Source organism: Macaca fascicularis, chromosome 3 (genome assembly GCF_037993035.2).
Source record: "Macaca fascicularis isolate 582-1 chromosome 3, T2T-MFA8v1.1".
NCBI lineage: Eukaryota > Metazoa > Chordata > Mammalia > Primates > Cercopithecidae > Macaca > Macaca fascicularis.
Genome location: NC_088377.1, coordinates 12,948,662 through 12,974,261, shown reverse-complemented (window position 1 = coordinate 12,974,261; position 25,600 = coordinate 12,948,662). Strand labels below are relative to the sequence as shown.

The following is a 25,600-nucleotide window of genomic DNA, read 5'->3' as shown; positions in this document are numbered from 1 at the left end:
GTCACTGATTCCACTACAGGTCATCCTAATTCCTTGCCTTTTACTACCAACACAACACAGATTGCAACGCATTAATGGCTGGTGAAATCAATGGAGTTTATTGTGGCCAGCATTACAAAAATTGTAATGAAATGATATACAACAGAATAGCATTTTTAAAAAGTGAATTTGTATAGTTAGGGTAATGATTGTTACAGCGTGTGGGTATAAAACATATTTATTATTGTGGGTTTTGGCCAAAAGAAGCTTGAGAAACACTGATTTCCCTGATTCCTTTTGCCTGGAGTAACGAGGCTTATTGTTGCCCTCTGATGGATTTTCAACAGCCTGTTGGAGCCCCACTGCCTTGAAAAGTTTTCACGTGATTTTCCTTAGCTGAAATGCAAAACCTGTGGAAGCCCAGGGTGGGTTTTAAACAAGGGAGTGATTAGATATGATTTACATTCTAAGAACAGGTGCTCCTGTGACGAGGACGCCTCAGGAGGGAGTGAGAGCAGAAGGGAGCCCACCTGTGGTCATCTCAGCAACAGCAGAAGAACCTGGGCTGCTGGGAGTGGCGTTGGAGAGAAACAGGTTGATTTGGTAGTTATTCTGCAGGTAGAATGGACAGGCAAATTCCACGAGATGCCCTGGGGTCGCTGCTCAGGCTCAGGTCTTTCTGTGGCTTCTTCTTGGTCAGTCTGGCTCCATTCCTCCATGTCTGGCTCATATCACTCCCTACATTCGGAGTCCATTTTCTGATGCCCTCTTTCAGCTCTTTGCCTGCACTCATCTGTGACTGCCTGCTCATCTCTCCAGGTGAACTGGAGCTCCCGGGAGTCCTTTCCTTTGTGGGGGTTATCAATATCAGAATGGAGTGACTTCCGTCAAACCCTAACAAAATGGAGGCGGAGACCATGAAGAGCGAGCCTACCCGCATGCCTGTAACAGGACTTCTCACCAGGAATCCCTGCACATATGCCTATGATAGGGACTATGCCAGGAACTCCTCACGTACGCAAGATTCGAGGTAAGTCATTGGCTTAAGGACACTTGCCCAGCAATGGCAGCCTCTACCAATGCGACGTCGCCAACTCCTGTAATCAATGGTCTTTGTTTCCAAATAGCTTATGTGGAATTCTCCGTTTTTTGGTCTGTAGAAGTTTTCTTTAGCCCCAATCTCTTTAGATATGCCTATGATTCATCCCAGCACATGTTTCCCAGGTTGCAATCCTCTGCAATTCCCAAATAAGCTCTTTTTGTGGAGATCCTGTCTCTCTCCGTCATTATTTAGGTTGACACCTTTTATGTCCTGCATTGCTGTTGATGACACCCACATTTGTACCTCCGGCTTGAACGTCCCCATCCCCAACAACGAAATGCCTATTTCTGTCTACTCGGTACCTCTATTTGAACCGCTAAGATGAGTGTCCCAAACTGAGCTTCTGTGATGCCCCCAAAGCTGCTCCTCCTCACCACCTCTTCCTCTCAGCAATGGCAGCTTTATTCTTCTTTGGGCTTTATTCAGTCCCCCAACTTTGGAGCTTTCTTGACCCCTCTCTATTGCTCACATGCCATATCCAGTGTGTCGGCAAATCCTTTGACCCTGCCTTCCAAAGACATCCAGAATCTCCTCACTTCTCACCACCTCTCTGTCTCACTCTGTGTCAGGCCACCCTGTGTGTCACTTGCACAATCGCAGGAGCCTTGGATGGAGTCCTTCAGACCTTCTACCTCTTTGACTTCATCTGGTGCTGCTCCAAGCCCCGTGCTCTTCCTTGGACACAGCGAGCATGCTCCTGGCAAAGCCTTTGCACTTGCTGTTCCCTTTGTCGGGAAGCCTTTTCCCCAGATACCTGCTCAGCTCATCCCTTGTCTCTTTCAGTTCTCACTCAGATTCCCCTTCTCAGTTGAGTCTTTCTGACCATCCTCATTAAAATCAAATAACACCCCTACTCCACTCCCTCGCCCATTTTCCTCATCCATTTCCGCCCCCCCCCAGGACTAATCACCCTCTAACATTCTATATATATATATATTTAATATATTCGTTTATACATCTTGCATAAACAAAACAATTTGGTTTATTGTCTATCTCTTCTTGCTAGAATGTAAACTCCACAAGGGTAAGAGTGCTTGTTTATTTTGTCACCGTTGTGTCCCTGGCTCCTAAAATGCTGATGGTGTGGCCAGCTGCATGCGCTGCTGTCTCTATTTTGAAATCCTTAGTAAATTTTGGACAAGACCCTCCTCTTTCATTTTATGCTGGACCTGGAAAATTACGGAGTGGGTTCTGACTTCCAGGCACATAGTATGCATTTAATAAATAATCTCTTGAATGAATGTTGAATGTGGTGGTTTTCAAAGCAGATGTGGGATAAGAGGTTACTAATTGGTTGACTGAATGGAGGGAGGGCTGATTATTCATTCATCCATTCACTAACATTCAACAAATATTTACCTGACATCCTTAGGGATTAAATTTCTGTCCACTGATAGCAAACCTCATGCATTGTGTTGCGCACTCCATAGATTTGAGGGATTTTAGGAATACAACACCCTGTGATGTAGGTATGATTGTCTCCACTTCCAGATGAGGATACTGAGAAGTTAAGGCATTGCCTGAGGTCATGTGGCTAGTGGAAGCCCCAGGCAGGATTATCCCATGGCTGGCCAGGCTGAGCTGTGGGGGCAGGTCCTATACTTTCAGTCTCCTCCTTCAGAATCCCTCCTCCTCACTCCCCATTCGTGGGCTGCTTCTCCCAGGATCAGGCAGCCTCTGTCCACCTTTTCTCACTTCACCCTTTCTCTCTGCAGAATTAGAATCGGCTCTCACCTATTTGTTTCTTACTGTGGATTTATCCATGTGTCACCTCTCCCAGGCAGAATTACATTCTGAAGGCATCTCTAATTGAGATTGTTCCATGGGGAAGGACTCTTAGACCTCAGGAAGCAGGTGTTAAGGCCTTGGAGTGAGGCAAGAACCCCAAAGCCCTGATGACACCCCATGTAGGTACCCCTAAACCTGCCTACATTTCAGGCCAGGCCTCCAGTATAGAGATGGAAAATAGTCCCACTTTTGGTCACAGATTCTAGAAAACTGTGAAATTCTGGGGAAATCCATTTTGAGTAATACCTTTTAGAAGAAGGAAAAATGGAAGTAGCTTATCATAGCATGGGTTTTGTTAGACAAAGATGGCAATTCAGGAGGAAACATAAATTTAACAACTCTTAAGTATGTGCAGCTGACATCTCGTAGAGTGGGACTGGTGACTAAACCAGAAGTTACCGTCTGCATCCTCTGTCACTTACAAATAAAAATGAGGACCAGACCTTAGTTATGAAATGCATGAACAACCTCTGCTGTGGGAGCCACATAAAAAGATGGTGATTCCAAATATTTAACCTTATCATGTGTCTGTGTGGTTTCATTTGAAAATGGTGGGGTGCCTGAAATTCTCAGAACTTCGAAAACTCTTAATTTTTTTTTTTTTTTGAGACAGGGTCTTACTCTGTTGCCCAGACTGGAGTGCGGTGGTGCAATCATAGTTCACTGCAGCCTCAAACTCCTGGCCTCAAAGGATCCTCTCAAGTACCTGGGATTACAGGTGCATGCCATCGTGGCCAATTTTTAATTTTTTTTTGTAGAGACGAGGGTCTTTCTCATGTTGCCCAAGGTTTTGAACTCCTGGGCTCAAGAGATACTCCCATCCTAGCCTCCCAAAGTGCTGGGATTGCAGGCAGAATTCATCATGCCCAGTTGAAACTCTATGCATTGAAATAACAAATATAAGAAATAGGTAAAAATATAATACATAATAAATATAATAAATATAATAAATACACAAATATATAGTATTCTACATGTAAAATCATATGTATTTTATATATGAATATATTATATATTTTGTATATGACTATATTATCTATTTAATATATATTGTATATATATTTGAAAATATTATATATATAAAGTATATGACATATAAAATCAGAAATAAACATAAGGAATGTAAGTATTGAAATTACATTGTAAACTTGCTTTTTGTACTCAGACCTTCCCCACAGTATTAGGATGGTTTCATTGGCAAGTAAAAGAAACTGAACCTAACCCAGCTTAGGACTTCAGGAAAATTGATTGAATGATTGGTTGATTGCTTCTATGACTGAACACGCTGCCTCACCTCCAGGCCTCCTGGCTTCATGCCCAGAGGGGCAAAAGGACCTTCTCTCTTCTCCCAGCAGTCACATGTCGAATCCTAGATGAGCTCGGGCTGGCCTTACTTGGACAGATGCCCATCCCTTGGGCCCTTGACTTAGCAGGAAGGATGGGGGGCTGATTAGCCAGACCTCGAGGGGGCCAGAAACTGTGATCGAACCCCCGAGAATCAATACCATCAGCTTTGGGGAGAAGCAGCTCCCAGAAAAAAGAAACAGTAATTGCCTACAATCTTGCTTTTCTTTCCATGCTGACAAAAGACATTTTCCCTGAGACTGACAGAAAGCGCCGTGTTGTAAAGAACTAGTCCTTTCTCTTAGCTGTTTTCATAATTCCAGGTGTTTTGTGTTCCAGTCAAAAGACTCAAGAAAAGAAAAATTTCCCAAGAGAGAGGATCAGCTTCTTTATTTTGGGAACAGTAGCTAAAATGTGGTCTCTGGACTCAGGCTAACCTAGATTTCAACACTGCATCTCCTGTGGAGTGTAGGAACTTGGGAACTTAGGTCCTGTTGGCCTTCACTTTCCCCATTTGTAAAACAGAGATAAAATTACACCCCTCTTAGTTTTGTGGTAAGGATTAGATAAAATAACACATATTACCAAATAGCACAGGTCTCTGTAGATTTTCTTTTATTTACTTTCTCCTTCAAATACCCACTGGGTAATTTTTTACCCCTGGAGAAGCCTTGGAAAAGCGGTGATACGAGATGCATTCCCTTATCTTATCTCTTGTCACATTCATTATGCTGAAATCATCCATTTAAGTGTGTCTCTCTCTCTTATTTTCCATCAGGCGGCAGGTTCCTTGAGATCCAGGGCCATGTGTTACCCATTTTGATGTCCCCAGTGTCAAACTTAATGCCTGGGAACACAATAGGAATTCAGTCAATGTGGAGCTGCTGAACTATTGAACCACCAGGTAGAGCTTTTGAGGGTGACCGATCATTGTTGCCTTTAGAAAAGCCAGATTAGTGGGTTACACCCACACAGAGCCAAGTTAGACTATTTTCTGGAATTTGTTTAACCCAGGGTATGTATTTACCTGGACCTCAAATGGAATGTTGATGTGACCTAGTCATCTTATAGGCAGGGAAGAGGCAACAGGGAGTTACAAGGCTGGTTGGAATCTTCACTCTCCTGCCTACTTGCTTGTGGAACCTTGAGCAAGTTTTTTGATCTATTTCTGCCTTGGTTTTCTGATCTTTAAAATGGTACCGCAATAATACCAACCACATAGGACTACTGGGATAATTAAATGAGACAATGTATTTAAAAAGCCACTGTGGGCAGGGCATGGTGGCTCATGCCTGTAATCCCAGCATTTTGGGAAGCCGAAGCAGTTAGATCACTTGAACTCAGGAGTTCAAGACCAGCCTGGGCAACATGATGAAACCCCATCTCTAGAAAAATACAAAAAAATTAGCCAGGCATGGTTGGCATTTGCCTGTAGTCCCAGCTACTCGGGAGACTGAGGTGGGAGGATCACTTGAACCTGGGAAGCAGAGGTTGCAGTGAGCCAAGATTGTGCCACTGAACTCCAGCCTGAGATGTTTAAAAAAAAAAAAAAAAAAAAAAAAAAAAAAAAAGCCACTGCCTTGATGCATCAACATGCAATATGGAAAGGTCCCTGAGCTGGGGCCACAGGGTTTGCTTGGTAGGCACTGTGTTTGTAGGAGTACAGTCTTAGCTGCTGTAACAAAGAGGCTCCAAAGTACAGTGACTTACTGAGAGAAGTTGATCTGTTTCCATGTCACAGTCTGGAGGTCAGCAGATCAGGTCTGCTGGGGCAGCTCCACATCCTTAATACGTGCTTTCCATCTCTGTGTCTAAGGAGATACCCTGGTTCTCGTCCTCTCCTTCCGGCAGTGGAAAGGGGGAAAGGGACTGGGCATGGGGGGTCGATGATACTACCAATTTTTTGAGGGCAAGATCAAGATGTGACCCTCATCACTTCTGTGGGCTTCACCTAGTCACATGACCATGGCTACTGCAAGGGAGACTGGGAAATGTAGTCTTTGGCCAGGCAGCCATGTTGCTGGCTAAAATTTATACTACAGAAGTATAGAAGAACAAAAGTTGGGAGACAACCAGCCACCTGCCATAGCCACTTAGGACCTCATGAAGAAAGGCAAGAGCGATAGTTACCTCTCAAAAAGGCTCTTTGCTGGGTTCCCTTGGCAGCAAGTGCATTGTACAAAGTCTAACTCCCCATGAACCAGAAGGGAATTCAGGAAATGATTCAGGCTCCCTGACTGACTCAAACACTCAGGATCCTGGAGAGAAAAGTAGCCATACACCCATTTGGGGCTTGGGGTTTAGTTTATAATAATAATAATGACTTTGGCACAGAAAACTTCCTGAGGGTTAATGAATGACTGGCTTGGATTAATAGCCCAAATCACTGCTGAAGTCTATCAACTCCTTCCAGCTTCATATTAATCTACAGGAAATTCTTTGTATACCCAGCTATTACTGCTTCAATCTCACAAAATAAAAATGAATGGATGTTTCATTAGAACTTGGAAAAAAACTTGATCACCATTGTGGGTGGCCACCATGCTATTATTATTTTTTTTTTCAGGCACATTTCCTGCATTTCCTCTGGTTCTCTTTCTGGCTTCAATTTGTTTCAGTGGCAACAGCAGCAGCTGGCCCTCTAGACTAACATCTCCTTGCTATTTATAATACACTTTGCAATGCTCATTATTTCCTAACTTTGTCTTCCCAGATAGACTGGGAGCTCCATGAGGTCCGAGAAAACCTGAAGTCTCCCAGCTCAGAAGAGACTTGCTATGGCAATCACTCAGTAACTATTTGTTGAATTGGACATAGTAGAAGAGCTGAAGAATTTTAAACAAGTCACCATCAGTCCAGTGGATTCCTCAAAGCAAACCTGGAAATCTCGGCATGAGTTGGATTTAAGGCAGTACGTTTTCAGTTCCTCAAAATTTGAACAGTTTCTCAAGAGAACAACTTGAAACAGAAAGGAAGGATGTAGATGTGGTTGTAGAAGATGATGTCTAAGGCCACCAAACTGTCCACTGTGAAGATAAACCATGCATGTTTAGTAGGGCGGTGGCTCCCCTTCCCTGTGGGGAGTCCCACTGCTTCCCTGGCCTGGGAGTTCTCTGCCAGTAGATGTTATTGACAAAATAAGCAAAGTCCCCTGATTCAGATAATTAGAGTTTATGATAGCTCTAGATTGCCACTGCCATGCTATTTAAAGTCCTGCTTTATTGTCTGACATGAGTTTGGCACCTGTGAGGACTTGTCCAATGCAAGGTACAATCTCCACTGAAAGATACCACCAGCACATCTTGTCACTGTGCTGTAGCAAGCCGGGCAGTACAATGATGTTGGCAGGACCCTGTTTAGGTGGAGGATGGCTACCTGGGCATCAATAACATTCTACCTTGATTCCACATTGATTCCCAAACAGCTGTTCACCCACATCTTCTAATTAAAGCAGCAGATGGGAGTCCCAGCTAGAGAAAAGTTCTGGGAGCAGGAGAGGTGTTGGTGGCTTTAAAACCAAGGGTAAAGACTGAATTAGGAGGTTAGGCAGGAGTAGGATCAAAGGCTTAGAAAGTGCTTGTTTCCTTCTATTGTTCTTATGAGAGCTGATAAGGGGCTTTCAGTTTTGTGGGGAGCCTTGGAAGAGAATGAGGGAATTTAATCAACTAGCGGGACCTTTCCAACCTACATTTCCCAGTGTTTGTTGGGTGATACGTTTGCCTAATAAGTTAAAGCTTCCAAAAATAGAAAGGAAAGCTTGGCGACACTAAGCTCCGGCATGCTGTCATCTTCTGGCTAGGGGTCTTGTGCTTCTGTTTTTCTATTTCTGACCAAGGACATAAAATGTGTTGTGACCTCTCAGATAATGCTATGGCATCATGTCCAAGCAGCAACTAACCAGAGTGGAGTTTTCGTAGGTAAAAAAAAGTACTGAATAGCTCAGCCACAGGGAGGATTTCACAATAAATTGCTTTTTCAGAAAATGACAAAGGGGCAGACACTTGCGGTTCTTCCATTGAGAGCCTTAAGGAAGTTAAGCGAAGGTCCGCTCACCCCTTCAAGTAACGATGACCCATCAGATTGTGGTCATAACCAGTAGCATCTGAGCCACCCCTAACCTTTCTGGGCCCCAGATTCCTTGTTAAGTTAAATGAGATGACTTCCCAGTTTACCATTCTAGGGATTCCTAAGGAGTTAAAAATGAAGGAGAAAATCCAACATGTACCAAGTGAACAAGAGCTCAAGGCGTATCACTGGCACGAAAGCGACCACTGTCCATTAGAGATGTGCTTGCCCTAGATTTCCTTTAGGAAATGCAAACATTGAACTCTGACCTTCAGGACCCAAGTCCCGGCTTGTATCTATTCTATACACTTTCTGTTATTTGATAGGGCTCACAAGGAACAGTCTTTTTTTGTTGTTGTTGTGAGAGACGGAGTCTCACTCTGTCTCCCAGGCTGGAGTGCAGTGGTGCGATCTCAGCTCACTGCAACCTCCATCCGCTGGGTTCAAGCAATTCTCCTGTCTCAGCCTCCTAAGTAACTAGGACTATAGGCGTGTGCCATCATGCCCAGCTAATTTTTATATTTTTAGTAGAGACGGGGTTTCACCATGTTGGCCAGGCTGGTCTCGAACTCCTAATCTCAAGTGATCTACCCTCCTTGGTCTCCCAAAGTGCTGGAATTACAGATGTGAGAACCACACCTGGCCCATTTGTTTTCTTTCAAGACTTTCTGTAAGACCAGTACTTTAGGTGAACATGTGGACAGAACAAGAGCATCACTATTTTGCAATATGAAGACCGGAAAAAACAGAGGCAAAATGTTGAGCTTAATGGCACCTTTTTATAATTTGTATTTGGTGTTTGTCAATTTTCCTTTGGATAGTTTGAGAGATAAATACAAGTCAATGACATGTTCTCTTTCATACCCTATTGTCTAATCCTGCTAACACACACATACACACACATACACACACACACACACACACACAGTTTACCTAATTTATCTGTTCCCTGATTATTACACTCTCAATTGCTGCAGTCTCAGAAGCAGCATGGTGTAACAGAAAGAATATGAGGCTTAGAATCCAAAAGCCAGAGTGTGAATTCCAGCTCCACCGACTTGCTGGGTGACTTGAAGCAAGGCATTAAGCGTCTCTGTTTACTCATTTTATTACTTTCCTATTGCCTCTGTGATATAGCACCACAAACTTGCTGACTTAAAACAACACACATTTATTCTCTTAGCATTCTGGAGGTCAGGAGTCCGAAATCAATTTCACTGGGCTAAAATCAAGATGTTGGTAGGACCAAGATCCCCATGGAGGCTCTGGGAGAACCCATTTCCTTGCCTTTGCCAGCTTCTAATGCTGCATTCCTTGCATTCCTTAAGTGTTGACCCCTTCCCCCATCTTCAAAGCCAGCAGAGCAACACCTTGTTTCATTGCCTTCTCTCCTGTCAAATCTCCTTCTGCCTCCTTCCTATAAGAACACTTGTGGTTGCATTTAGAGGCTACGATGATAATCCAGAATAATATCTTTATCTCAAGATCTTTGACTTAGTCTCGTCTGCAAAGTCTCTTTTGCCACAGAGGGAAACATTCACAGGTCCCAGGGGTCAGGCGGTGCACATCTTTGGGGGACTTTATTCTGCCCACCACACTCATCTTTCTTTTTTAGATGGAGTCTTGCTCTGTCGCCCAGGCTGGAGTGCAGTGGCATGATCTCGGCTCACTGCAACCTCTGCCTCCCGGGTACGAGCGATTCTCCTGCCTCATCCTCCCAAGTAGCTGGAATTACAGGCGCCTGCCACCACGCCTGGCTAATTTTTGTATTTTTAGTAGAGATGGGGTTTCACTCTGTTGGCCTGGCTGGTCTTGAACTCCTGACCTCAGGTGATTCTCCCACCTTGGCCTCCCAAAGTGCTGAGATTACAGACGTGAGCCACCATGCCTGGCCCCACACTCATCTGTTAAGTAGAGCTAGGAATTCCTATCCTAAGGGACACAAAAATGAAAAAAGATTTGTGAAGAGGCACATAGTAAAAGCCCACACATGTTGCTGAGTTTGGAGGAGGGTGGGTCTGACCTCCCATTGGCTGGTCTCCGCCTGATGGACATCATGAAGAATGAGAGAGCCAGGACTAATGTGACTGGGGGGTGTTCAGGGGCCAGAGTGGCTTGAGGTGCCAGCAGCCCTGGTCGAAGGATGACTTCAGGAGCAAGGCTCAGAGCTGGGTGGAAGAAGCTTCAATAAACAGCCCCTGAGCCAAGCATGATGGTGTGTGCCTGTGGTTCCAGCTACTCAGGAGGCAGGTGGGAGGATGGCTTGAGTCAGGAGTTCGAGGCTGCAGTGAGCTATGATCACACTACTGTACTCCAGCCTGGGTGACAGAATGACACTCTGTCTCTAAAAAGAAAAGGCACCTGGATGCTCATGACCGAGATGGGGTGGGGGCGGTGGTGGGGTGGGACGGCCTCACTTTATAACTTTGCTTTCAGCATGATGTGGATTAGTGTCTTCCACGTGGGAAAATTATGTTTACCACTTAGAGAGCAGATAGTGCTTGGTTACCCCATGACGCTGGACGGTGGCAGGCTTAACTCCCCCATCAAGGGCCTTAATGTATTTGGATCCCTAGTGCTAGCAACAGCAGCAAATCTCCTTTTTCTTTTCCTTGAGCTGGTTGTTCACCAGGCAGTTGGGATGTTACATGGGAAGAGAAGACACACACCAGTCCCTTGTTTTCAAGAAGTCAGTCTGGTCACATCCTTAGCAGGTTATTAATCTTTTTCAAACCCCTCCTCTTCACCAAGTTTTATGATCCTGGGAATGAGATTCCTCCCCAGCATCTTTAGCGTTATCAGGGGTTAGGATTGGTGCAAGCAGCCACTTCCCTGGAATCATCAGTAGCCCTCCAGCCTCTAGGGGAGAGCTGCCAGCGGTCAGAGTTGTTGGGAATTACAAGGGAGAAGCTAGGGAGAAGGAACTCAGTCCCTCAGTCTCTGAACTTGGCTCCTGGCAGGAGAAGCCAGGAGAGTGGGCCAGTCCTAGATAGGAGCTCTCCCAGGGAATTCCAAGGGTTCTCCCAAGATCTAGTCACAACATGAAGAATTACTGTTGGTCTCTTGCTCAGATGTGCCTGTGAATTCATATCACAGATGCTTGATGCATTTGACAATTGTTTAATTGCTTGAGCCCTACTGATACTCTTTAGGTCACTTCAAGGGAGTGATTTCAAGTATGATCATTGCCTCAAATCTGTATGGCTTTCCTTGCCTCTGAGGTGCTTTAAGAGGACTTATGTCCTTTGACTCCCTTAGTAACTCAGGAGGGTGGCTAAGATGCAGCTCTAGAGGTCTCCAAGCTCTCTGCAAAGCCTGCCTTCAGTAGTCTGTGCACCACGAGATGCATAACTTTATTATTCTCTAGCTGAATTTAGCTCCTGCTTCGAGCCCCTGTTTTCCCATGTCATTTTAGGGGTTCCATGTTTTCCCTGGAGGTATATATATATATACACACACACATCCCAGGGGCTTCTGAGGTGCCAAAACATGTGTGGGGTCCATCTGGTTCACACTGATGTCCATGATCATTGATCTACATGGGTCATCAAGGAGCGATTTCCCTGTTGGAAGCTCCAAGTAAAATGTCAGCTCCAACATTCCACACAGCTCTGGGTACCACACTCCTTTTCCTTTTAAAAGATGATTATCTGCTAGTGGTGAATGCTCTTGGGGTTTTATTTGTAGGTTTTTTTTCTTGTCCCAAATGTCTATATTTCATCTTCACTCTTGAGGGATATTTTCCATGGCTAGAGGATCTAGGCTTTTCTTTTGGATTCCACTGTGGCTTTAAAAAAAGTCAGCTGACTGTTTATTTATGGCCTCTTTAAAGGCAATCTCTTTCTTCCTAAGGCTGTTTTAAAAGTTTTCTTCCTTCCTCCCTCCTTCCCTCCCACCCCATCCTCCTCCTTCCTTTCCTTCCTCCCTCCCTCCCTTCCTTCTCTTCCTCCCTTCATCCCATCCTCCCTTCCTCCCTCTTCCTTTTTTCCTTCCTCCTGCCCTCCTTCCTTCTTCCATCATTATATATGAAAATATTAAAATATATATATTTTTTGAGATGGAGTTTCACTCTTTTTTTTTTTTTTTTTTTTTTGAGACGGAGTCTCGCTCTGTCGCCCAGGCTGGAGTGCAGTGGCCGGATCTCAGCTCACTGCAAGCTCCGCCTCCCGGGTTCACGCCATTCTCCTGCCTCAGCCTCCCGAGTAGCTGGGACTACAGGCGCCCGCCACCTCGCCCGGCTAGTTTTTTTTTTGTATTTTTAGTAGAGACGGGGTTTCACCGTGTTAGCCAGGATGGTCTCGATCTCCTGACCTCGTGATCCACCCATCTCGGCCTCCCAAAGTGCTGGGATTACAGGCTTGAGCCACCGCACCCGGCGAGATGGAGTTTCACTCTTGTTGCCCAGGCTGGAGTACAATGGCACGATCTTGGCTTACTTCAATCTCTGCCTCCCGGGTTCAAGTGAGGTTCACCTGCCTCAGCCTCCCAAGTAGCTGGGATTACAGGCGCCTGCCACCATACCCAGCTAATTTTTGTATTTTTAGTAGAGATGGGGTTTCACCATGTTGGCCAGGCTGGTCTCGAACTCCTGAACTCAGGCAATCCACCTGCCTTGGCCTCCCAAAGTGCTGGGATTACAGGTGTGAGCCACCACGCCTGTCCTATTAAAATATTTTCTTCTGGGCCTTCCCTCCTTTTACTTCTTTTGATACCGCCATGAAATGCATGTTAGGTTGACTCACTGTATACTCTATTACGCTCTCTTCTGGTTTTTAATCTTTCTGTCTTCTTATACTGTAATGTCAATGTTTCTTCTGCTTTAATTTTGGTATATGAATTCTTCAGCTGGATTCAAAGTGTGGTTAAAGCCACTTATATGCTCTTTAATTTTTAGTTATTGTACTTTTCACCTCTGGAAGTTATTCTGAATTCTTTTTTTATATCAACTATGTGACTGTGTGACACTTCTTATAGTTTCCAGTTCCTGGTTCGAATTTGCAAACTTGTTGACTATTTCTTTGAATAGAGTAGCTAGAATTGTTTTAGTCTGTGTCTAGTGAGTTGAATATCTAAAACCCCTGTGAGTGTTTCTTTTGTCTGCTAGCCCTACTCATGGCATCCTGTTTTCTTGGATGTCTGGTTGTCGTTGAGTATGTCCAACTCCAGTTATTTCTGGGCATACCCAGAGGGCACACCTGCTCACTATCACCCAGTGGAATTGCCATGTGTTTGTCTCCTGTCATGATGACCTTTGCATTCAGGGAGAGGCCTCTGCTGCAGAACTGTGTGAAATCACCTCATTTTTGCTTTCAATGAAGGTTGTCTCCTGCTGGTCACCACCACTTCCTCAAATGACTAATGCCACTCTTGCTCACAATGCTAAGACGCTAAGGAGTTTTCAGAGGGCTGGAGTGATTCTGCATCCGCTGAGGTTCTCAGGAAACGAGACCACAGGGCCATCTGTGCATGAGTGACAGTGGGGTGGGGTGGATGAGCAGTGGCAGTGGTGGGCACCTACGTGGTTGGGGTCACAGCTTTTTATATCTTGGTGAAAACAACATTCCACAAGAACAAATTCTGGTCACAGAGGCCAGAGTAGACTCTCAATGTAATGGCCCTTCGCCTTTGATGATAGCAGTTTTTTTGGGGGGAGCAGGGGTGGCCAAACTTGTTAGCCTAATTTTCTCTTCCTAATTCTACCTAGAGGCTGCTGAGTTCACCTCTCCCTTTGCCAGGCAGACAGGCTCAGACATGCAAGAATGGAAGGGGGTGTGGGGGTGGGTGGGAGGATTAAGTTGGGGAGAGCTAGTCTTGTCTTTGTAGATTACCAGAACTGACACACACGTACACTCACTCACTCACTCACTCACTCACTCATCTATTCATCTATTTTTGGCCTAAGTGCCTTTGGACCCTTCTTTGGAAAAGCACATGAACTCTTTGGAGTCTCCTGTTCCACTTGGTAAATTTCCTATAGCCACGCACTGAAAGTTCCTGCTGCCCTCCTTCCTCTGAGCTTGTGGGGCCCACAGATCCCCTGCTCCACTTCCTGCTTCATTTCAGCTGACGGTGAGTGCAGGGCAGGCTTGTAGGAAGGGCGCGCTGGGGGCGGGGAACTGCAGCACCCACCCCACCCCCAGCCCCGGTGCTTAATGCCCCAGCCTCAGTCTCCCTTGCTGTGCCCTTTCCTTAAGCCTCACTCTTGGCCTCCCCAAAGACAGAGTTTGTTCTGTTTTTATTGATAGGATGACTCTCCCTCGTTCTAATGCCATCTGAATGCCTGAGCAATTACATCTTACAACCCCATGAAAAAACACAGCAGCTTGTCACGATGAATGATGTTACCGTGAATAATGCAGTTTTGAGTTCAAACTCCTTCTTATTCCAAGAATGAGTAAATATCCCTATTCCCTCCCCTCCCCATTGCGTTTGGGTTTGACATGACATGAATCATTGTGGTTTTACTCCTGGGTAGAACTGTTTTTCTGTATTGCGTTGCCGACTGAGGGAAGGACAAAAAAAGGAGCCTTACTAAGGAGCAGTTTCAGATGAACTTCAACTCTCAGAAATCTTGAAGAATGAGTGAACTACAACTTTCCGAAATTGCAAAAATGTTCAAGTCAGAAGGGACCCACGGGAAGCAACCTGGTCCTTATATAGGACTGGAAAGAAAACGGAGGCCCAGTGAGGGAACACTGGCTTCTCCAAGGTCACACTGCAAGTCAGTGGTGGCACTAGTGACCCAGGAGTCCTCCTGATTCCACCGTGTCCTGACCCCAGACCAGCAGCCTTATTTGTGGTTAAAGAACATGGAAAAACAGCTTATGTTTGAATTTTAAAATCATGCCAGTACTAAAGATCTGCATTCCATGAACACTGAGCTTTGCTGTGTGCGGGCTGCTATGAATTTTGTCACTATTTTCTCTAAGCACTCTCAGTATTGTACATATACAATTCCATTCTTTATTGTCCAGGGAAAAAGTTGCATTTACTGAGCAGTGAGAAAGATGATTTGAAGTCCCTGGGGACCCCCACCCTTGTCTTTCTATGTGAGATTGTATTGCAGGGCTCACATTCTCTCAGCAGTTCATTGCACATACAGTGCACTTATTGAGCACCTACTGTATGCCAGGAGTTATGTGGTAAGCTAAGCAGACAAAAACTCCTGCTCTCACAAGAAGAAAGAATAAACAAGCAGACAATTGCACGTATAATGTCGGCTGGGTGTGGTGGCTCACTCCTATAATCCTAGCACTTTGGGAGGTGGTGGTGGGAGGATTGCTTTAACTCAGGAGTTCAGGATGAGCCTGGGCAACATAGCAAGACCCTGTCTCTACAAAAATTCAAAAGATTAGCTGGGGGTGATGGCATGAATCTCTGGTCCCTCGGGACCAGAGTCCTCAGGAGGCTGAGGCAGGCGAATCACTTGAGCCTGGGAGGTTGAGGCTGCAGTGAGCTGTGATCACACCACTGCACTCCAGCCTGGGCCACAGAGCGAGACCCTGTCTCTAAATAAACAACCTGATGTCAAGTTAGGAAGTGTGGCAAAAAGGAACAAAGTCAGGGTGACTGCCATTCTAGAAAGGGTGGTGAGGGAAGGTCTCCTTGAGCAGACCCTGTGGAAGTGGAAGGGTAAGTCATGAGACTCTCTGGAGGAAGAAGATTCCAGGTGGAAATGCCTTAGGGGGTGTTAAACGCTTTAACGGGTGTCAGCCAGAAAGCCAAAGGGCTGGAACTGAGGGAGTAGGGGAGGCGGCGTAGAAAATGAGGCCAGAGACGGAGGCGGGGCCCGATCACAGAGGGGCACAGAGAACTAGGAGGGAATTGGATTTTTGAAAAAGACTGTGGCAAAATACAAAATCTAAAATACAAAAATAAAAAATATAGAATGTCCTACCTTCACCATTTTAAGTATACACTTCAGTAGTGTTAAATGCATTCATGTTATTGTTCAACCCATCTCCAGAACTTTCTGAATCTTGCGAAATTAAAACTCTCTGCCATTTCAACAATCCGCATTTCCTCTTACCTCTCCTTCGTGGCAACCACCATTCTTCTTTCTGTCTCTGTAAAGGTTAGTACTCGGGGTATCTCATCTAAGTGGAATCACACAGTGTGTGTCCTTTTGTGACGGACTTATTTCACTTTGCATAATGTCCTTAATATTCATCCATGTTGTAGCATGTGTCAGATTTTCCTTCCTTCTTAACACTGTGTAATATTCCATTGTACGCATAGACTACATTTAGCTTATCTGTTCACCTGTGGATGGACACTTGGGTTGCTGTAGTGAATAATACTGCTATAAATATGGGTATACAATTATCTCTTTGCGACCCTGCTTCTAAGTCTTTTGGATGTATACCCAGAAATGGAATTACTGAATCATGTGGAGATACTGTTTTTCATTAATTTTTTTTTTTTTTAAATTTTTGAGATGGAGTTTCGCTCTGTCACTCAAGCTGAAATGCAGTGACACGATCTCTGTTCACTGCAACTTCTGCCTCCTTGCGCCATTCATTCTGAAAATGCAGGCCTGAACCCAGTTGCCTTTGGGGACGGGTACCTGCCCAGAGGAAGAGGTTGAGGAGACAATAATGTCACAAGAATCATCATCTTTGACTGAGAAATGGTGTGCAGAGTTTCTGGTGCATTCTGAAGTGATTCTCGTGCCTCAGCCTCCCGAGTAGCTGGGATTACAGGCGTGCGCCACCATACCCGGCTAATTTTTGTATTTTTAGTAGAGATGGGGTTTCACCATGTTGGCCGGGCTGGTCTCAAACTCCTGACCTCAGGTGATCCACCTGCCTCAGCCTCCCAAAGTGCTAGGATTATAGGCGTGAGCCACGCACCTTGCCTGATTGGTTATTTAAATTCTGAGATGGAGATACTGATGTTTGAAAACCACAGGGATAGGATAGGTATCAGGTGGGGAGGGAGAGCAAAAGTGGCATTTAGAATACTTTATGTTTGAAAAACCTAACACACATTCTACATCCAAGTAGACATAGATGGAGGTATTTGAAACTCAGAAGACAACTGAGCTGGAGACAGGAATCTGTGGATCATCTGATATATTTAGCATTTATAGCCACAGGGCCGCTGCCTGACTTTTTTTTCCCCCTAGACGGAGTTTCGCTCTTGCTGCCGAGGCACGATCTCGGCTCACTGCAAGCTCTGCCTCCTGGGTTCATGCCATTCTCCTGCCTCCGCAGCAGCTGGGACTACAGGTGTCCGCCACCACGCCCGGCTAATTTTTGTGCTTTTAATAGAGACGGGTTTCACCATGTTGGCCAGGCTGGTCTCAAACTCCGGACCTCAGGTGATTCACCTGCCTTGGCCTCCCAAGTGCTGGGATTACAGGCGTGAGCCACTGCGCCTGGCCCTTGCGATTTTTTTAAAAGGACGTGGCTGGGTGACTAATCTTGCGGAAATAAATAAAAAGAAAAAAAAACTCTAGTGTTGGTTTTAAGACCCTGAGTTTTACTTCATTTCCTCACCGCTCCCTGCTGCCTTCAGGCAGGCCAGCTGCTTCCCTAGGGGCAGAACTGGAGAAAGAATACTTCTCTCTGATGTCACTACTGCGCTCAGGCAACCCACTGTGGAGCTTCACAGTGGTTCTCTGCCAGATATTCTGAGGCTTTCAGCCTGAGACGATATGTCAAAACCAGGGAGGTGCTTGTGGGGGAAAGCAGCACTGCACAGAGTCTAGGTGCTGCTTCCCTCAGGCTGTGATGACCTTCGACTGGCCCTCATCCCCAAGAACCTCAGCTTCTTCTTCTGTATCAATAACCACGGCCCTGTCTGTCGTCACAATGTAGAAGCGAGGATGAGAAGTGAAAAGTGAGGTCTTCAAGGTCTTGCAAGTCCTCTGCAAAGCTAAGGGGTATTACTGGACAGCGACTTGGACGAGGCTGGCCAGACGTTGTCCTCCTCCTTTGGGACCAGCTTCTTAGAGCACAGTCTCCAAACATAGTGTTGCTTCCAGATGAGGCAAATCTGACATCAGAGAATGACTAAAAGCTCACAACTTGGATTTTAATCTGTTGTGGATCAAGTTTCTTTTCAAATAAAAGTTTGTGAACTTAGGAAGGAGGAAAATTGCTGGATATCTTTTTCGGCGGGTGGTGGGGCGGGGGACTGTCTACCAATTTAACCATTTCAAAGTGTCCAATTCAGTGGCTTTAAGTACATTCTAGTTCCAAAATTTGCTCATCATCCCAAATAGAATATCTATACTCATTAGCAGCCTCTCCCTGGCTCTTCACCCTTCTCTCGTTCCTGGCTACCATGAATCTGTGTCCATCTGTATAGATTTGCCTATTTTGAATCTCTTCTCTCCTCTCCTCCCCTCCTCTCCCCTCCCCTCCCCTCCTCTCTTCTCTTTTTTAAGATGGAGTGTCTCGCTCTGTCACCCAGGCTGGGGTGCAGTGGCGCGATCTCGGCTCACTATAACCTCCACCTCCCAGGTTCAAATGATTCTCCTGCTTTAGCCTCCTGAATAGCAGGGATTACAGGTGCCTGCCACCATGCACAACTAATCTTTTTTCTTTCTTTCTTTCTTTCTTTTTTTTTTTTAGTAGAGACAGGATTTCACCATGTTGCCCAGGCTGGTCTCAAACTCCTGGCCTCAAGTGATCCGCCCGCCTCAGCTTCCCAAAGTTCTGGGATTACAGGCTTGAGCCATCACTCCTGGCCCTATTTTGGCTATTTCATATAGTGGAGTCATACCACATGTAGCCTTTTGTGTCTGGTTTCTTTCACTCAGCATAATGCTCTTGGGTTCACCCATGTAGTAGCATGGATCAGTATTGCATTTCTTCTTATGGCTGAATAGTGTTCAGTTGTGTGGGTATGCCATTTTTTTTGTTTATTCATTTATTGATGAACATTTGGGTTGTTTCCATCTTCTGGCTATGATGAATAGTGCTGCTATGAACTGTGATGAACGTTCTGCATACATTTTTGTTTGAACATCTGCTTTCAATTCTTTTGGGTATATAACTAGGAGTGGAATTGCTGGGTCAAGAGGTAATTCTGTGTTTAACTTGATGAACCACCGAACTGTTTTCCACGGTGGCTGCACCCGCATCATTTTGCATTCCCACCAGCGATGTATGGGGCTTCCAATTTCTCCCAGATAATGATTGAACACTCATTTTTATTAAATGCAACAGGTCCTCCTGCATCTGGCCTGAGTGTCCCAGGCCAGCCGACTGCTTGCTCTCCGTCTTTCCTGTTTTGGTCAGAGGCCCTGGGTGCAGACAGTGGGTCACCCACTCTGATCCCCTCAGTGACTTCTCCTGGGGGGTCACCAGGATACTCATTCAGTCAGGTCTTCCAGAGCCACAGTGTTGATCCTGCAGTGAAGACACGAGTGTGCAGTGACTGGACTCTCTCAGGCAGTCATGGAAGCAGAGGATGGCTCTGGCCAGCCTGGGGGACAGTTCCCATGGTTCCTATACTTGATCTGAATCAATTCCCTCTTCCTCGCCACCTCTTGCCTGGTGCTGCTGGCTGAGGAGTTGCGTCTGCGGATCTGTCCGCTCCCAGCCCACATCTTCTGGCAACTCCTTACTCTATCCTAATGGGCCTGCTGGTACTGCCGATTTTCTCTTTTCCCAGACACCTCTCTCCATACTCCTCCCACATTGGCCTGGCCCTCACGGCTCTTTGATCCTCATGGAACATTCTATTGTCTCCCAGGCGAGAAGAAAAGGCATCCCAGCTTATATTCAGACACACGGCCTTGAACTCATAATAGCTCACACATGTAAGCCACAATAACTTCATTTGCATACAACCACCTCGAATGCATGTCTCAGTAAATGTGTCATTTATTCTCAATATTCTGGTGTGCTGGAAAAACATGTGGAGTCAAAGGATCCCTCAGTCTGCTGTGTGACCTGGGGCACCCATCCCTGTTCCTTCTCCTCTTACATGGGATAAAACCCCAGGGGAGCCATGTCTCCGCATCACTGTGATGGATTAGGTGTCTCTACCCGGGCACCCTCTTTCATGTGGCAGCATTTTTATCACTGGGACAGCCTGGAGTCACCTTGCCATTTACCACAGTTGCCTTGGATGACCAAGTAACCCTCTTGCCCTTCATGGGGGGATGTCCTTTGAAGAACACCATTCTGGAAGTGCAGGCCTGGCCTGAACCACTTAGGGGACAGGTACCTGCCACAGGAAGAGGTGGAGGAGATAATGATGTCACAAGAATCATCATCTTTGACTGGGAGATGGTGTGCAGAGTTTCTGGTGTCTGGGGGCATTCCATCTGTGGTTTTCAGTTCTTCACAAGCTGTTACAGGAAACAATGTTTTGAAAAACAAAGTTGTCCCTGGCCCAGGGGCGCCAGGTCATTCCATGCAAGCAGTCCCCATCAGCTGAGGGAAGGCCCAAAATATGCAGGTGCATGAGCCAGACTGGCGTGGCACGTGAGGCTGCATAATTTTCGCAGCCCTTCCCTAGGTGTTCTGCTGAGAGCTGGGCCGTCTGCTTAGGAATCAGCCTCCAGGCCTGACTTTTGGCCTCTGCCCTGCCTGTGGAGTCTGTGCGGGCTCCAGATTCCAGAGGCGGAGGATACATCCTAGTGCCAGCTCAGATCTGAAACAGGCGTGCCCTTCATTTTCAGGTAACTTCTGTTCTGGTCTCCGAGGCTGTGCTGGAGCTCCAGCCGGGATTCCATGCTGCATTTTGTATTTGGAGACAGCAATCTGGGGAGGGGCATAAATAGTGGGAGGGACAGTGTCATCTGTTTTTACCTTTTCTTTTCTTCTTTTTTTTTTTTTTTAATGTAGTCAGGTCTTTCCAACTTTGTTTTCAGCCAAATGCAGGAGATGTGTATTTGTGCTGCATGGCCCAGAAGGGAACTGCCAGTCCAGAAAGTGTCACGTCACCTCGGTGCTCCCGGTTGACATTTGGCACTGGATTGGGGGAGCAGGAAGGGGAGGAAAAGGACGTGGAGAAGAACCTAGGAAGGATTCGTACTTTCGTCCTTTTGTTCTCTTCTCCTCTCCTCCTCCAGCCTGCTCCAGGCTGACGGGAAGGCAAAGCCAAGTAGTTGGGTTTGATGGGGCCTGTGAGGAATGGGGGAGGGAGCAGGAGCTGTGTGTCTCAGGGCCGCCTCTGCTCCTCACCATGCTGCCCCCAATACACACCACACCACACACACCACACACCATACCACATACCACACACCACACATACACACCACATACACCACACCACACACGCCACACACCACACCACACACACCACACACCACACATACACACCACACACACCACACACCACACCACACACACCACGCACTACACATACACACCACACCACATACCACACACCACACATACACACCACATACACCACACCACACACGCCACACACCACACCACACACACCACACTCCACACCACACACACCACGCACTACACATACAGACCACACCACATACCACACACCACACATACACACCACACACCACACATACACACCACACACCACACCACACACACCACACACCACACATACACACCACATACACCACACCACACACGCCACACACCACACCACACACACCACACATACACACCACACCACACACCACACACCACACATACACACCACACACACCACACCACACACGCCACACACCACATACACACCACACACCACACACGCCACACCACACCACACACACACCACACTATACCACACCACACACATGCCACACCACACACGCCACATACACACACCACACACACCACATACACCACACATACCACACCACACCCACACACCACACACTACACATACACACCACACTATACCACACCACACCCACACACCACACACTACACAGACACACCACACACACACCACACCACACACACACCACACCACACCCACACACCACACACTACACAGACACACCACACACACACCACACCACACCCACACACCACACACTACACAGACACACCACACACACGCCACACCACACCCACACACCACACACTACACATACACACCACACACGCCACACCACACACGCCACACCACACCACACACACCACACACACACCACACTATACCACACCACACCACATACACACCACACACTACACATACACACCACACACACGCCACACCACACACGCCACACCACACCACACACACCACACTATACCACACCACACCACATACACATCACACACTACACATACACACCACACACACACCACACACTACACATACACACCACACACGCCACACCACACCACATACACACCACACACACACCACACTATACCACACCATACCCACACACCACACACTATACATACACACCACACACACCACACCCACACACCACACACCACACATACACACCACACACACACTATACCACACCACACCCACACACACTATACCACAGCACACCCACACACACCACACCACACCACACCACACACACACCACACTATACCACACCACACCCACACACCACACACTACACATACACACCACACACACCATACCACACATGCCACACCATACCACATACACACCAAACACACACCACACTATACCACACTACACCCGCACACCACACACTACACATACACACCACACACACACCACACCACACACGCCACACCACACCACATACACACCACACACACCACACTATACACCACACCCACACACCACACACTACACATACACACCACACCACACACACCACACAACACCACATACACATCACACCACACACACACCACACCACATACACCACACCACACACACACCACACCACACACATACCACACCACACACACACCACACCACACACCACACCACCCACATCACAGCACACACACCACACCACACACACACCACCACACACCACACCACACACACCACCCACATCACACCACACACACCACACCACACACACCACACCACACACATACCACCCGCATCACACCACACACACCACACACTACACATACCACACCACACCATCCACACAACACCATGCACACACCAGACACTACACATTCACACTACACCACACACACATGCCACACACACATCATACTCCACACCCTCCTCACACCATGTACTCACACACCACACACCACACTCCACACCTCACACCCGGTAGGGCTGTGTTCGGAGCTCCTCAGGGTGGAGCCACGTGTCCCAGATGGAGGTGGCAACAGGGCGGGTTCCTCTGAGGCTATGAGGGAGGTGCTGTCCCAGGCCCTCCCTGGCTTCCGCTGGAGGTGCTGGCCATCCTGGGCGTTCCTTGGCTTCTAGAAGCATCGCCCAGATCTCTGTCTTCACCTTCACCTGGGGTGCTGTCCCCATGTGTGTCTGTGTCCACATTTTCCCTCTTTATAAGGACACCAGTCAGACTGGATTGGGGGCCCACCCTACTCCTATACCATCTCTTCTTAACTTTTCTCTGCAATCACCCTGTTTCCACATAAAGCCACATTCAGAGGTACTGAGGGTTAGAACTTCCAAAGATGAATTTGGGTGGCATGGGCCGCAGTTCACCCCATTGCAGCAGGTGTACATGCTCCCTGCTTCTGGGGCTCCCTGCCTTCTGGGGCTTTCCGCTCTGAGGTCAAGGTGCCCAGGATGTCGACCAGGTCAGGTGTTCAGAATTAGGAGAAGTGCAAAGGTAAGCAGGGACTTGTCCCTGGGCCCTCAGAACAGAACTGGTCTCAATAAAACTTGACAATTGCCTGTGGCTATTCAGAGCGGCCAAAGCATTTTTCTGCTTATTAGCCATTCCGGCTTCACAACTAGCAATCTTGAGAGAAAGGTCTGGAGAGAATTTTTGTCCCTGTATTCAAAAAGATGGAGTAACTTGTACAAAAATCACGCTGTTAGCTGGAGTTGGAACTTGGGTCTTTAGGCTTTGTGTATGGTCCTCTCAGGAGGTAGAACCAGTGATATGGCGGGGTGGGGGAGCGTGCTCACGAAGCTTCACCTGTTGCAGGGGTTCTGGGAAGGCATCGTGAACGTGATGACGTCTGAGGAGGGCCTTGATTAAAATTTGAGGGAGAAGTGAACTTTTTGGTGGCAGGTGACAGTTAAGTGCAAAGGGCCACCAACTCAAAATGTCCCTGAGCTTGGGGTGCTCCAAAGTGGCATGGTCCTCATGTAGAATGGGGGGATTTGGTTTTTATCTGATCTCTGTCACCCACTGATACCTTCGTCTCATCCATTACCCTCAGCCACACCCCATCTATTCATTAGTCAATTAATTAATTTTTTATTGAGACAGGGTCTCGCTCTGTCACCCAGGCTGGAGTACCATGGTGTGACTACAGCTCGCTCCAAACTCCACCTCCTGGGTTCAAGTGATTCTCCCACTCCAGTATCCTGAGTAGCTGGGATTACAAGTATGTGCCACCACCCTGTCTAATTTTTGTATTTTTTGTAGGGACGGGGTTTTACCATGTTGTCTAGGCTGGTCTTGAACTTCTGAGCTCAAGCGATCCTCCCACCTTAGCCTCCCAAAGTGTTGCAATTACAGGTGTGAGCCACTGCACCCAGCCCACCCCCTCTATCAGAAAATAGAAAGCTCTTGTTGCTTTCTCTTCACTGGGGCCAACAGAACCTCCTCGTCTAAACTCTCCTCTCTCAACAAAAATTCTCCCCACAGCCTTGGTGTGCAGCATTTCACAAAAATTAACCCGAGGATGGTGCCAAGCTGGACCCTTCATTCCATTTTGAGCTCCTGTCCTCCACCCGTGGCTCAAAGCGCCTCTGGCTCATGGCACATCAGGGCAGGGCTCCCACCTGCACACCTCAAACCTTGGTTGAAAGGGCTCATAGCTCTGGCCTCATGGATCTTTCCCACAGCAGAGCCAGGCGAGCTTTCTGTGGACACAGCCCAGGCCTTCATCCCTTGCCTGCTCCCCAGCTCCCCCACAGGAAGATGGCCCTACAGGATGGGTGGGACCTCGGCGGGCAGGACAGGATGGGAGTGGGGAGGCTGCACACGTCTGTAGAGCTCCATGCTGTCTCTGGATGCCTCCCCATGCGGTGTCCCATCTGGTTCCTGCTCCCTTGCAGGGCTGGGCAGATGCCACTCCCCTTTTAGAGCTGGGAAAAGAGCCCTCCGTGACTTGTCTACGATCCCACAGTCAGAAAGCCTCCGAGGGAGACTGAACACAGTTCTTCTGGATTCACACTCAGTTCTCATTTCCCAGTCTGACTCGGCCCCTGGGTGGAGGCAGCTTCTTTAGAGAGGACACGCATCTGATGTCCTTGCAGAGAAACCCTCTGCAG

At 47.1% G+C, this 25,600-nt stretch overlaps 2 long non-coding RNA genes across 2 annotated transcripts; both read left to right on the top strand.

Moving 5' to 3' along the window:
* Nucleotides 1-440: 440 nt before the first annotated feature.
* LOC102126977 (uncharacterized) lies at nt 441-8,196 on the top strand. Its single transcript, XR_006696958.3, has 2 exons — nt 441-1,009; nt 6,927-8,196. It is a non-coding gene; the product is annotated as an uncharacterized lncRNA (long non-coding RNA).
* Nucleotides 8,197-14,135: 5,939 nt separating this feature from the next.
* LOC135969809 (uncharacterized) lies at nt 14,136-15,487 on the top strand. The gene is made up of 2 exons (XR_010585216.2): nt 14,136-14,347; nt 14,524-15,487. It is a non-coding gene; the product is annotated as an uncharacterized lncRNA (long non-coding RNA).
* Nucleotides 15,488-25,600: the final 10,113 nt, after the last annotated feature.